Raw genomic sequence first — 12,045 nt, forward strand, 5'->3', positions numbered from 1 at the left:
TATACCAAATCCGATTAATCTAATTTATTTTCCTCCTTTTTATTTTGCTAAAAGAAATTATTTTAAAAACTTGCTTTCATTTCCAGCCTTTCGTCTGGGAGTTGTCCTGAATTCAAAGTGAATTCAGGACAACTTTTAGGACATTAAAAGAACATTTCCAGGATTAAAGGACTAATGTCTCAGCAGGATCTGGAAAAACTAATCCATGCATTTATCTTTAGTAGAATTGATTACAGCAACGGTGTTTTCACAGGTCTGCTTAAAAAATGGATCAGACAGCTGCAGCTGATCCAGAACGCTGCTGCCCGCGTCCTCACTAAGACTAAGAAAGTAGAGAACATCACCCCAGTTCTAAAGTCCTTACACTGGCTCCCTGTATCTCAGAGGATAGACTTTAAAATATTTGTTAGTCTATAAATCCCTGAATGGCTTAGCACCTAAATACATCACAGACTTGTTATCAGTGTATCAACCCTCCAGACCACTAAGGTCTTCTGGCTCCAGCCTACTCTGCATACCCAGAACCAGAACCAAACACGGAGAAGCAGCATTTAGTTCCTATGCTCCACTTATCTGGAACAAACTCCCAGACACCAGTTCCATTAAATCAAGATTAAAAACACATTTGTTTAGCGTTTCCTTTAAATGTTGAAGTTTGTAATCCAACTTGTCTTATACTGTATATGACCTGCTGCTACTATTCCAGTGCAAAGGTAATGTCCCCTGTCTCTGTAATGCTTTATTTCCTGTGTTTGTTTTTTTTGTTCTGTTCATGCACAGCACTTTGAATCGTCATATTACTGAAAAGTGCTTTATAAATAAACTTGCCTTGGTGTAGAGTACGATGCCAATAAATGTACTCTCACTTGTCAAGCTCATTCTAATTTCTTATAGTGCTTTGTGTACATTTTAGGGATTGATGAAGTGCTGCAACTGAACATGTAATTTTAAACAGAAAAGTTTTGGACATGGTAGCTTTACAGAAAATGTTTAAAAAGGACGACTTTTAAATTTTGCACTTTTCAGTTTACAGTCAGCAAGTGTACATCTCTTATTCAGGTAGAAAGGTTTAACAATAGATCAGGTTTTTATGAATGAAAAAATTCATAATGAATGGAAAGAGAAAGAATAACGTCAATGCTTAGCAACATCAAACACACTGTGTTATCTAAGAAAATTAGTGTTTCTCACTGAACATAAAGCAGAACATTTTCGTCTGTTTCACTCATGACATTTACTGATGTGTGCATGATAAAAATGTTTTAACCTCCGGTGATATGTTCTGGCCTAATTGTGCGAGTGATTTTAAGTTACTTAATATAGGATGTTTTCTTATTTCCACATTTTCTCAGTTGCTCCTCTTTTGGTTTCTGAATCCTCCAGCTCTCACCCAAGAAAAATCAAACTGGGAAACAAAGTTCACTTGTTTTATTTGTTGCAGCATCTGCGGTTCATTTTTCTAAATGGCCGAAAGAAATTCATGGCATCAACCATCGCTCTCTTCATCTCTTTTTCCCCCCCCTCCATCCTTTCCTCCACTCTTCTTTCAGTGCTCTCCAACAGCTGCTGCATTCACTGGGCGGAAAGGAGCAAAGAAGTTTGAGTGCTGTTTTCTGGGTTGGCTATAAATATGCGCCTTTTACTGGAGAAAATGATTGTGTCACACTGGCCAAAGCGAAGCGCCCACATTTCATGTTGCAGGAATTTCTTCACATATAAAATTAACAACAGTTTTTAAATCGTTTCCTAAACTTTGCTTTTAAAACAGGAGTGTGCCTTTACAGCTTTTGAAGTAGCAAGGAATGGATTGAGTTGCTACTGAAATAATACATATTTCACAATAATTGCTTTTAGAAACCCAGTGATCTTGACTTAAAGTAAAAAAAGAGAAAAGACAAAGGTAATTGATTTTTTTACCTTCTCCTAAACATGTAAGTTACCAGCAGGAAGTACATCTTTTTGATTTGATGTAACTTTTGCGATATCTAAAAAAATTAAAAATTTAAATATGTGAAATTCTTAATTTTTATTGAGTGATGAGATTTAACAGCCATATTGTGAAGTAGAGGAACAAAAAAGCTTTAAAAATACAGTTTTCCTGGACAATATACAATTTTTCCCTTTTTGTGTTTTTTTTTTTATGTGTTGAAAACAAAAACTCTCACATTTGGCCATAGGCTCTAAACCGCATAATTATACAGTGAAAATTGCAAACAAGGTTTCAAACATTTAGCTCTGAGTACTTCAAAGGACGAATAGATGTAATATGAATCTCAACATTTTAAAAAGGTTCTTGGCATTTTTCATTTCAACATTGCACTCATAGTTTGCTTCTCTCATTTTGTCCTGAAAGCTGGATTTTAAAGGAAGAAACAATAAATGAAAGCAGTTAAGTGGATAAAATTATGAATGGTCTGAGCAACCCTTTGTGCTGCATCGCCTGGTTTCATCTAAAAGTCGCTGCTCTGATGGCAAAATAGTGTCAGAAAAAAAACAACTCATTTTGGTATTCATGAATATTATGCATCCTTTTCCATTTTTATGGCTTAAACATCCAGTTTTTACCAATAAAACGAAGCATGTCATGGGGTCTACAAGTTATCTTCATGGTTCTTATTATTTCATAAACTGACATTATTCAAAGTTGTTTCTTTTTTCCATAACAAGATCAAATTTATTACCATTTTAACTTTTTTTTTCTTCCCATTTTTGCTCATGTAAATGTGTGTTTGGAGCAAATTTGCTGGAAGAAATCAGAGCCCTGAGCTCCTGGGAGTCCCTACTCTCTGTCACTTTTCATCCTGCAGCACAGCGTGTTTAGATTGCAGCACTGATGCTCCCGTCTGTAGTCGGGGGGTCGGGGGGGGGGGGGGGGGGGGGGGGTGTGTGCAACCACAACAGACGACTCACTGATGTGAGATGATTACACAACTGTTGGCGTTTTATTCTGCTGCTGACTGAGTGTGCGTGTCTCTGATGGCTGAATCTCTCCTCATGTGGGAATCCAGCATCCCCCCCCCCCCCCTCCAACCACCACCTCCACCACACATAATGCATCTGCATCACTCAGCAGGGGAGCTGGAGGAAGTGCAGCTCAGTGTAGAGACATGTAAGCACATGATTCTTCCATCCCAGCAGTCACAGAGAGTCAGTGCTGGAGATTTGTTCTGTTTTCTACAGACAAGAGCAGCGTTTAAACTAAGTTGAATCTTTAGATTAAAAAAATGGGTTAATTGAAACTTTTTACAACTAAAAAAAATCAGCTGTCAAACAGCAACAAACTCAGACTGTTGTGACCTTTAGCTCTTAAAGTATATCATATTTTGCCTGCTCTAGTGATGTGGTTCTTAGTGTGTTTTTGCATTTCTGTTTCCCTGAGACCATTTTTTGTCATCTAACCTCCCCACCTGAAGTTATGCACCTCCTCAGTGGAAGCTATAATGAATATCCTGTTGTTACCCTTATATTCCCGTGCTCTTAGTCTTCAGGTTTTTGGGCTCTGTCCTTTTCATTAAGCTACAGGTTCATCTGAAAAAATCTGAATATCCTGATGAAGTTCACTGTTGCTTGTCACTCATTTCAGAAAGTGAAACTCATATAGAAACTCCTTACACATAGGATAAAACACGTCAAGCCTTTTTTTCCCTGTAATTTTCATTGTTACAGATACTGAAGCCACAAAAGGACACTGTATCACATTCGTATATCTGCACATTTACACATTTGCACATATGCCATCAGACTGTTGAACTGCTGAAGCCAAAAAATGGACTCTGTACCACATTTGTAAATTACACAGTTCTAAATAATACTCACCTGTACACTGTGAATCGCACACTGTCTATTTCCCCATGCATTGTTTACATTGTTTACATTTCTATTGTTTACAAAAATCACCGCTGCACCTTATCCTGTAATTTACTGTAATTTACTGCAATTTACTGTGATTTTTCAAGCTGTATGCAAACGAAATTTCATTCTGTACGCACTCTGTGCATACAAAATGACAATAAAGTCTAAAAGTCTAATGAAAACCCCAAATTCAGTCTCTCAGATAATCATACAATCATTAAATAAAAATGTATATTTTCAACAGAAATGCATCTACAAACTATGTCAGTTTTTGTGGACTCAGTCTTTGGTTGGGGATTCTCTTGCATATATTGCTCCCAGTCGTCTTTTTATGGAGTTTAATTTTTTTGTGGGGGTATTTTAAATGCCGTTTGGAGCAGATCTCTCGTCCACGGTGGATTTAAACTGTTACTACCCGTGCACCTGAGAGTAAAATGAATTTTGCAATGCTATTTTTCTGCTTGATGGCATTTGCTCCTGGGAGCAACTGCTGGGAAGGATGACAAGGACGTCGTCTGTTTGCGAGAACACACGGTGTCACTACGCCTAAAAGGCTGAATCACTATCCGATCAGTTTATCCACAGGTTGCATTGAAATCCCACAGTCTGGAGACGTGGTCCTGGAGTCGAAAGAAAAACAGAAGGATGCAGAGTTCAAGCGGAGGAGTAAGGCACCGACTTTGGAAATGCATATTTCCACCACCTGTTATCATGCACATCAATGTGCATTCAGTTAGCAACAAACAAGGAAGACAGTAAGGAATATGTTAACAGATGGCGGCCATCCTCCTTTTTTTTTTTTGCTATTTTGAACAGTGGCGCAGTGGGTAGCGCTGTTGCCTTGCAGCAAGAAGGTCCTGGGTTCGAGTACACCCCTGGGTCTTTCTGCATGGAGTTTGCATGTTCTCCCTGTGCATGTGTGGGTTCTCTCCGGGTACTCCGGCTTCCTCCCACAGTCCAAAAACATGACTGTTAGGTTAATTGGCTTCTCCAAATTGTCCTTAGGTGTGAATGTGTGTGTGAATGGTTGTTTGTCCTGTTTGTCTCTCTGTGTTGCCCTGCGACAGACTGGCGACCTGTCCAGGGTCTACCCTGCCTCTCGCCCAGTGAACGTTGGAGATAGGCACCAGCACCCCCCGTGACCCCATGAGGGATAAAGCGGTTTAGAAAATGGATGGATGGATGGAACCTCTGAGCTCACGTAGGCGCTCAGAGGGGCTCTCTGGCAACTAAAAACATCTATAAAAAGTAATTCATCCCTGGTGCAATAACCATTCTTAACCAACTGAAATGATGAGATCTATCCATGGTATGCAAGGTGCACAAAATGTTGAGATTAGGATACATGAATGTATTTTATTTCATATTTCGAGAGCCAAAGAAAAATTCCCAAGTCCTGCTGGAAGATAAAACCAGCCTCTCCATGAAGCTGGTCAGTAGAAAGAAGCGTGAAGTGCTCTAAAATTTCCTGGTAGATGGCTGTGACTGTGAATTTCAGAAAATTCAGTTATTCAGTTATTTCAATTGCTGGTGTACCTTCCCCAACCACACTTTTTCCTTCCACTCAACTTTCTATGAATACAGTTGGATCCAGCAGTCTCTGAAAAACCAGCTTCTTTAGGCTTAGCCTCTTTGTGGAGACGGCCAATGTCAAGTCAAGTCAGCAGTCTTCCCTCTGACTGTGCTGGCCATATTATGGCAGATGGATGAAAATTGGTGTTATATAATATCCCAATCCCAATATCCTAATTAATCTATATTTGAATTTTGGCTTCTGAAATAAGTGACAAAAAGTGACAAAGTTCAAATTTTTTTTAGGTGCACCTGTACACTTTTAAAATAAATCTGCTTTCCTGTTGCCTTTGGGTCCGGCACCAATACAATCTCCACTGACATTATAGCAGCTTGACAGTAGCTGGGAAGACATGTACATGCATATTACTAAAGACTTTCTTTGGTAATATGCATGTACATCTTTTAACGTAGACTGATGTAAACGTACAATGTTTTCACGTGGATCAGGCATTCAGCCACTTTTACAAACCAATGAGCCATTTTTGCCCCCTGTCAAACTAAATAAAATTAGTTTAGAGCCACAAAACCACCTGGGTCACTGAAAAAAAACAAACATGCACTTTGAGGTTGGGAAGCATTTACAAAATATACAGTTTATTTAATTGCAAAACTAAAAACCCACAATTTTCTTTGTATATTTCAGCATGAAAGACGACATAACATTTGTATAATGAGCAGAAAACACCAGCAAGCCACATGGAGCTCAGGAGCAAGCAGCTGCAGACCTCTTTTCTGGACTAAAGCTGGGTTTGGGTTGTGTATGAAGGGCACAATGAAGTGAATCCCTCATGTTATAGCAGCTAATATAAAGGTTCTCTGCTATGTAGTGTCCTGAAAATGTATCACGTGATACAGTAAATGTATTATACAGAAAATCTGCACTTTTCTTTGAAGACAATCAAAAAATAAAAAGATAACCTCCACTGGAGTTTGAGCGGATTGAACATGCTAACAGCAATTGGTTAGAGTTTTTATCTTTCAGGACACCTAGTGCAGCGTTTCATGCCTCCTGAATGGGCAACAGAGGAGAGCCGCTTGCATTGTGTGATTGGCTTTGCGGCAATCCTTCATAGTGAGCATGCATGCGGTGACAGCGGGAAGGAAAACTTCCCTTTAACAGGAAAAAACCTCCAGCAGAACCAGGCTCAGTTTGAACGAACATCTGCTGCGACCGAGGGGCTTGATAGGAAGATGCAGATATACAGAAACGACACAGGCACTGACCCAGAAGTACTTTCAATGTTAAAGAGAAAGTAACAACTTATTGGCAGTGGTAGCTCTTATTTGGGGGGGCTTATACAGTAGACAAACTGAGCTAAACATTATAGCGTAAAGTCAGTTTATTCAAGTGTAAGGCTGTGATTTCCTCAGCAACACCCTGCAAATTAGAACAGCGGAGCTACAGTGAACGACTAAAACACGGAAGCTAACTGCTAAGCTAACCGGCTACATAAACACTAGAAGTGTGCATGCGCAGCCAGGAAGCGGAAAGTAAAAACTAGCGTTACATGAGCGCGTCAGAATGATTGGGATGTGGGACATCTAATAGATAAGGTGATACACCCCCACACCCCTGGTTTTGAGGGACAGAGGTGATGAGGGCAGGACCGAACCTCTGACCAATCTCTGCCATTTGAACCGAATGACAGGATTGGTCAGAGGTTCTACATGCCTGCATCTCTCACAGAGGTCTAATCTTTTAACCTTCTTCTGAATACGTAATGTATTAACCACTTTCAGGGTGGAAGGATCATTACACCCAATTTTACAAATAGTGTTTCTGAACGTGATTACCAACTATAGCTTTAAATAATTTTTTTCTTCTAATTCATTGTGAGGTCAGATGATGTTTTCAGCCAGAAGAGCAGCCAATCCCTGTTTTCCATCACCTCATATTTCAGCATTTTTTCCAATGTATGAAGCAGCGATATAATGCAGCTGTCTACCTTCATTCCCTATGTAGACCTGTATAAAGTGACCAGGATATAGGGAGTCAACTTTAAAGTTATGTTGTGTTCATGAAATAGTGGGATTTTTTTGTAGCCTATTGTGCATAAATAACTAATCACATATGTTCATAGGTTATAATCTTACAGTATATAAAGCAAATCTGAGTCAGACTGAGAATTAACCACCGCAAACAGCTGAGATGGATATTATGTCGGTCCCTGTATCTCAGATTCACGGCGCTGCTCCACTTTAGATCATCTCAGATCCGTTCTGTTCTGCCGCCGGGCTCTCGGATATTACTTCCGCCTCAGGAAGTGGCGTGGCTCTCTGCTCCGCCGTGTGAAGAGGTGTCTGGGGACGCGGACACGAGGTCGCAGGCGAGTGCCCCATCGGGGCATCGAGCTCCAGCCGAGTGGGAATTTATGTTGATTTTCACGCTTGGCTAAGCCTGTTTTGCCAGCTGCCATTTATGCTCAGACATTCATTCTGAATGAGTGACTGTGTGTGTGTGTGTGTGTGTGTGTGTGTGTGTGTTTGTCCTATTTTGGCCAATTAAATGTGGGATACATCTTAGAAGAGAAACAGGGTAATTTTGTGGCAGCATCTTTTCATCGCTAATCGCCACAAAGTCAAAATCAAACTCGGTTTTTCTGCATTAAACAGCAAACCTACACACAAACAGATGCACTGCAGTGTTATTTATCCCCCCCCTCCCCAACATTCACATGGCTTCAAAAGAAAAGTGGAGAGCTTTTTCCTCTCCTGCAGAACATAATTCAGCTTGCCGTCTAATTCATATTATTACTGAAATTGCCTCAAATTTGTTGCCATGGTTCTTTTTCTTTAGACTCTCTTTTAAGCTTTGTGCCTCCTCGGTGGCCGATGATTAGAGCCGACAGCGGCTGTGTGTGTGTGTGTGTGTGTGTGTGTGTGTGTGTGTGTGTGTGTGTGTGTGTGTGTGTGTGTGTGTTTGTGAATGGGAGGACAGATAGGCTGTGAGGCAGTGACCTGGTAATAGTGAATGTATCCACAGGCCATATTCCAAGATAGTTGCCATGGTCACAAAAATTGGGAGGCAGAGCACCGAGAGAGGAGTGTGAATGTTTTTCTGTCTGTGTGTGTGCATGTCTGACGTCGTCTCATGTCTGCAGACCCAGAGAGACCCAGCGAGAGACAAAGGAAGAATCAGAGGAAGGGGATGATTGACTTGGAGACCGGGAGGCTCGATGTAACACTGCAGACTAGCAGCAGGATGTGGTACTACATTACCAGGTGCATCTGAATTAGAGATGAAACCTTTAGTATTAGCTGCCAAATTTATGTTACCGCTTTGTCATAACTGGTGTGGTGTAGTGTGTGTGAGGATCCAGAGCAATCGTAGGCATCAAAGAAGATAAGTCAATAAGACGTCTAGTCCTTACTGAGTTTTAAAAATCAGCTAGGAACCTCAGATGAGCTACATCCTGTGTTTGGGGTTTGGTGCCTTTCTTCAGTGCCACTGGGCAAGAGGTAGTGTAAACTGGGGCCGGTCCATCACAAGGAGACACTCTGGACAGACAACCTTCAATGCACACAATCACTTTCAAGGCCAGTTTAGTCAAACCAGAAAATGTAACACGCACGGTCTTGGACTGTGGTAGGAATCCGGAGCACCCAGAAAGACATTTGGAAAATTTGTAGACTCCATGCAGAAAGGACCTGGTTAGGATTCAAACCCAGGACTTTCCTATCCTAGGCAACAATGTGGGAAAAAAAAGCTCTTTAACATCTGACTTGTACACTGTCAGGAAAGGACGTGTAAAGGCAAATGCGCTTCTGAAAACGGAGACTTTAATCTTTTCACAGCATTTCAGTGAGATGAAGGTTCCTACAAACTAAATGATCAGTTCCTTCCTTTTTCAGGCATAGTGTTTTGCATATTTAAAGCTTAAACCAAGATCTCTGTCTTGTTACACGATCCAGTTTAAGTGAAGCCTCTAGGTTTGGACAGATGGTTTCAAATGTGGATCCGGGACACGTTGGGATACATGTTCATTGTGTTCATTGTGACATCAATGACTATAAGGTCCCCGTTGCTGCTAAACAAGCCCAAATCATCACACCTCCACCACCATGCTTTGCTGTTGTTTCTGTTTTTTGACTATACACACTTTCTCCAAAAGTGGGAAACTGATCTGAGATCTTTGATCTCAATTGTCCAATTAAAAAAACAAAACATCCCTGCTTGGTCCATTTTTCATTAAAGTTTGACAATAGCTTTTTAACTGAAGTCTGTAGCATTAGCAATGAACCTCTGGGTTACTTTTACTTCCAGCTAACTTTTTTTCATCTGATATGGCATTTATATATTTTAAGACTATATGAGGACCATCGTGTTCAGATAGCTAAAACCGTTGTCTTAATAAAAAAAAACAGACAAAGTGGAAATTATTTGAGAACTTCTCGAAGATTTATATCTGCGTGCAGCTTTGGAAGTTATCCTTTATTAAAGAGGGGTTCACCATGGAGCAGTGGAGCTGTTTCTTCATAAATATCTCAAGATCCTGCTGCCTCTTTCATCATTAAGCACGCGTGTTTGTTTTATGATTGACTCAAAGTGTGTTTAAATCAATGTGGTGGATACTTAGTGACCGCTAAAGCCAAGAAATGATTAATGGCCATCATAAAAATATTGATAGGGTACAAAATGTCTGCTTGCTAAAAACCTCCAGACATCAGTGCCATATTTTTGGTTGACATTGTAAGCAGCAACCATTTTTAGTTAGCCATCCTATATACATAGCTTCGTACATACACTGGCTGGCCAAAGAAAAGTCACCACCTGGATATAACTAAGTCTCCCATTGGATAAATATGGCATAGGCGATTATGTTTCAGCTGGCAACAAGTTATTTAACCCCAACTGGTGCAACAAGTTGCTTCTCATTTCTTATACGACCATGTGGAACGACACATCCCGTGGTTGTGGAAAAGCTGTCAGTCTGTTTCAGGAGGGTTGAATCATTGGCACACATCAAGCAGAGAAAACGTCTAAGGAGGTTGCAGAAACTACCAAAACTGGGATAAGAACTGTCCAATGCATTATTAAAAACTGGAAGGACAGTGGGGACCCATCGTCTTCAAAGGAGAATTAATCCTGAATTACCGTGACCACTTTAACGTTTTGGTGAAATCAATTCGAAGAAAAACAACAGTAGAACTCCGGGCTATGTTTAACAGTGAAAGTAAGAGAAATCCACTCGCACAATGCGAAGGGAATTTAAGGGATTGGGACTGAACAGCTGTGTAGCCTTCAGAAAATAACTAATCATAGAGGCTAACCTGGAAAAAAATTGGATTCTAGAGCAATGGAGGAAGGTCATGTGGTCTGATGAGTCCAGATGTACCCTGTTCCAGAGTGATGGCACATCAGGGTAAGAAGAGAGGCAGGAGAAGTGATTTACCCATCATGCCTAGTGCCTACTGTACCAGCCTGTGGAGCGATGCTATGATCTGGGGTTGCTGCTGTTGGTCAGGTCCAGGTTCAGCAACAGTATGAGCTCAAAGAATGAGGTCCGCTGACTACCTGAATATACTGAATGACCAGGTTGTTCAATCTACGGATGCTTTTCTTCCCTGATGGCTCAGGCTTATTCCAAGATGACAATACCAGGATTCATCGGGCTCTAACTGAGTATTTCAGGGAGTGTGAGACGTCATTGTCACTCAGGGATTGGTCACCACAGAGTCCAGACCGTAGGCTTTGCTCAGCAGGCATACTCCACCAACCTTAAGTGCAAGATCTTGATGAAAAATGAATGCAAACTAGGTAGAAATAAATGTTGTGACATCGCTGAAGCTTACTGAAACAACGCCACAGCGAAGATGTGGTTCCAGAGGTCGGAACTGCCAGGCAGGACGCCTACAGGAAGACCAGAGAGGAGATGAAGGTGGTTAGTATGAGAGAAGAAGATGCAGAGACAGATGATCCGCTGTGATGAGCCCTGAAAAGGAAAAGCCGACAAACGAAGAATTAATATGTTAAAGTTTGTATTGTGACACAATGTGAGAATCTTGAAGGCACTCCCATCCGGTTGTAGATCTAGATCAGTTGATTATGTTCGCCTGAACTCCTGGACACCGCTGCTCTCTGAGCTCTGTAACTTAGTGGAACTGCGGGATAAAAGCTTCATTGTGGTTTCACAATTGAAATATTTCTTGAAGACATTTGAAGTTTATAAATGCCTTTCAGCTCCCAAACTCGGGAGGCGTTTTTCCTGCAAAAACGTGTGATTTCAAGACTAAAGGCTAAACATATTTCACACTTTTCTGGGGGAAGGAAAGAACTTTTCCAATTTTCAGGTTTTTGGAGTTGGTTGGTTTTACTTGACCCCATGAAGCCCTCCAATGACTTTTCAACAAAGGATAATTACACAAGAGATGAAACATACTAAAGATGATGAAGATTGCTGAGTTTATTTTTACTCCACTTTCTAGTAATTGTTAAGGTTCCTTATAGGTAGATGTGAGCCCCTCAGTGATGTATTTTCGTTCGATTTTGCTGGCAGCAAAAGGAAAAAAACTTATTGTTTTTTTGTCATTTGCATTCAATGAAACATGAATATAGTATATCACTTCTTTTATCCAATATGGATTTGGTTCTAAATATTAGCTTTACTTCAAAAGCTG

The sequence above is a fragment of the Fundulus heteroclitus genome, chromosome 20, assembly GCF_011125445.2.
Source record: "Fundulus heteroclitus isolate FHET01 chromosome 20, MU-UCD_Fhet_4.1, whole genome shotgun sequence".
NCBI lineage: Eukaryota > Metazoa > Chordata > Actinopteri > Cyprinodontiformes > Fundulidae > Fundulus > Fundulus heteroclitus.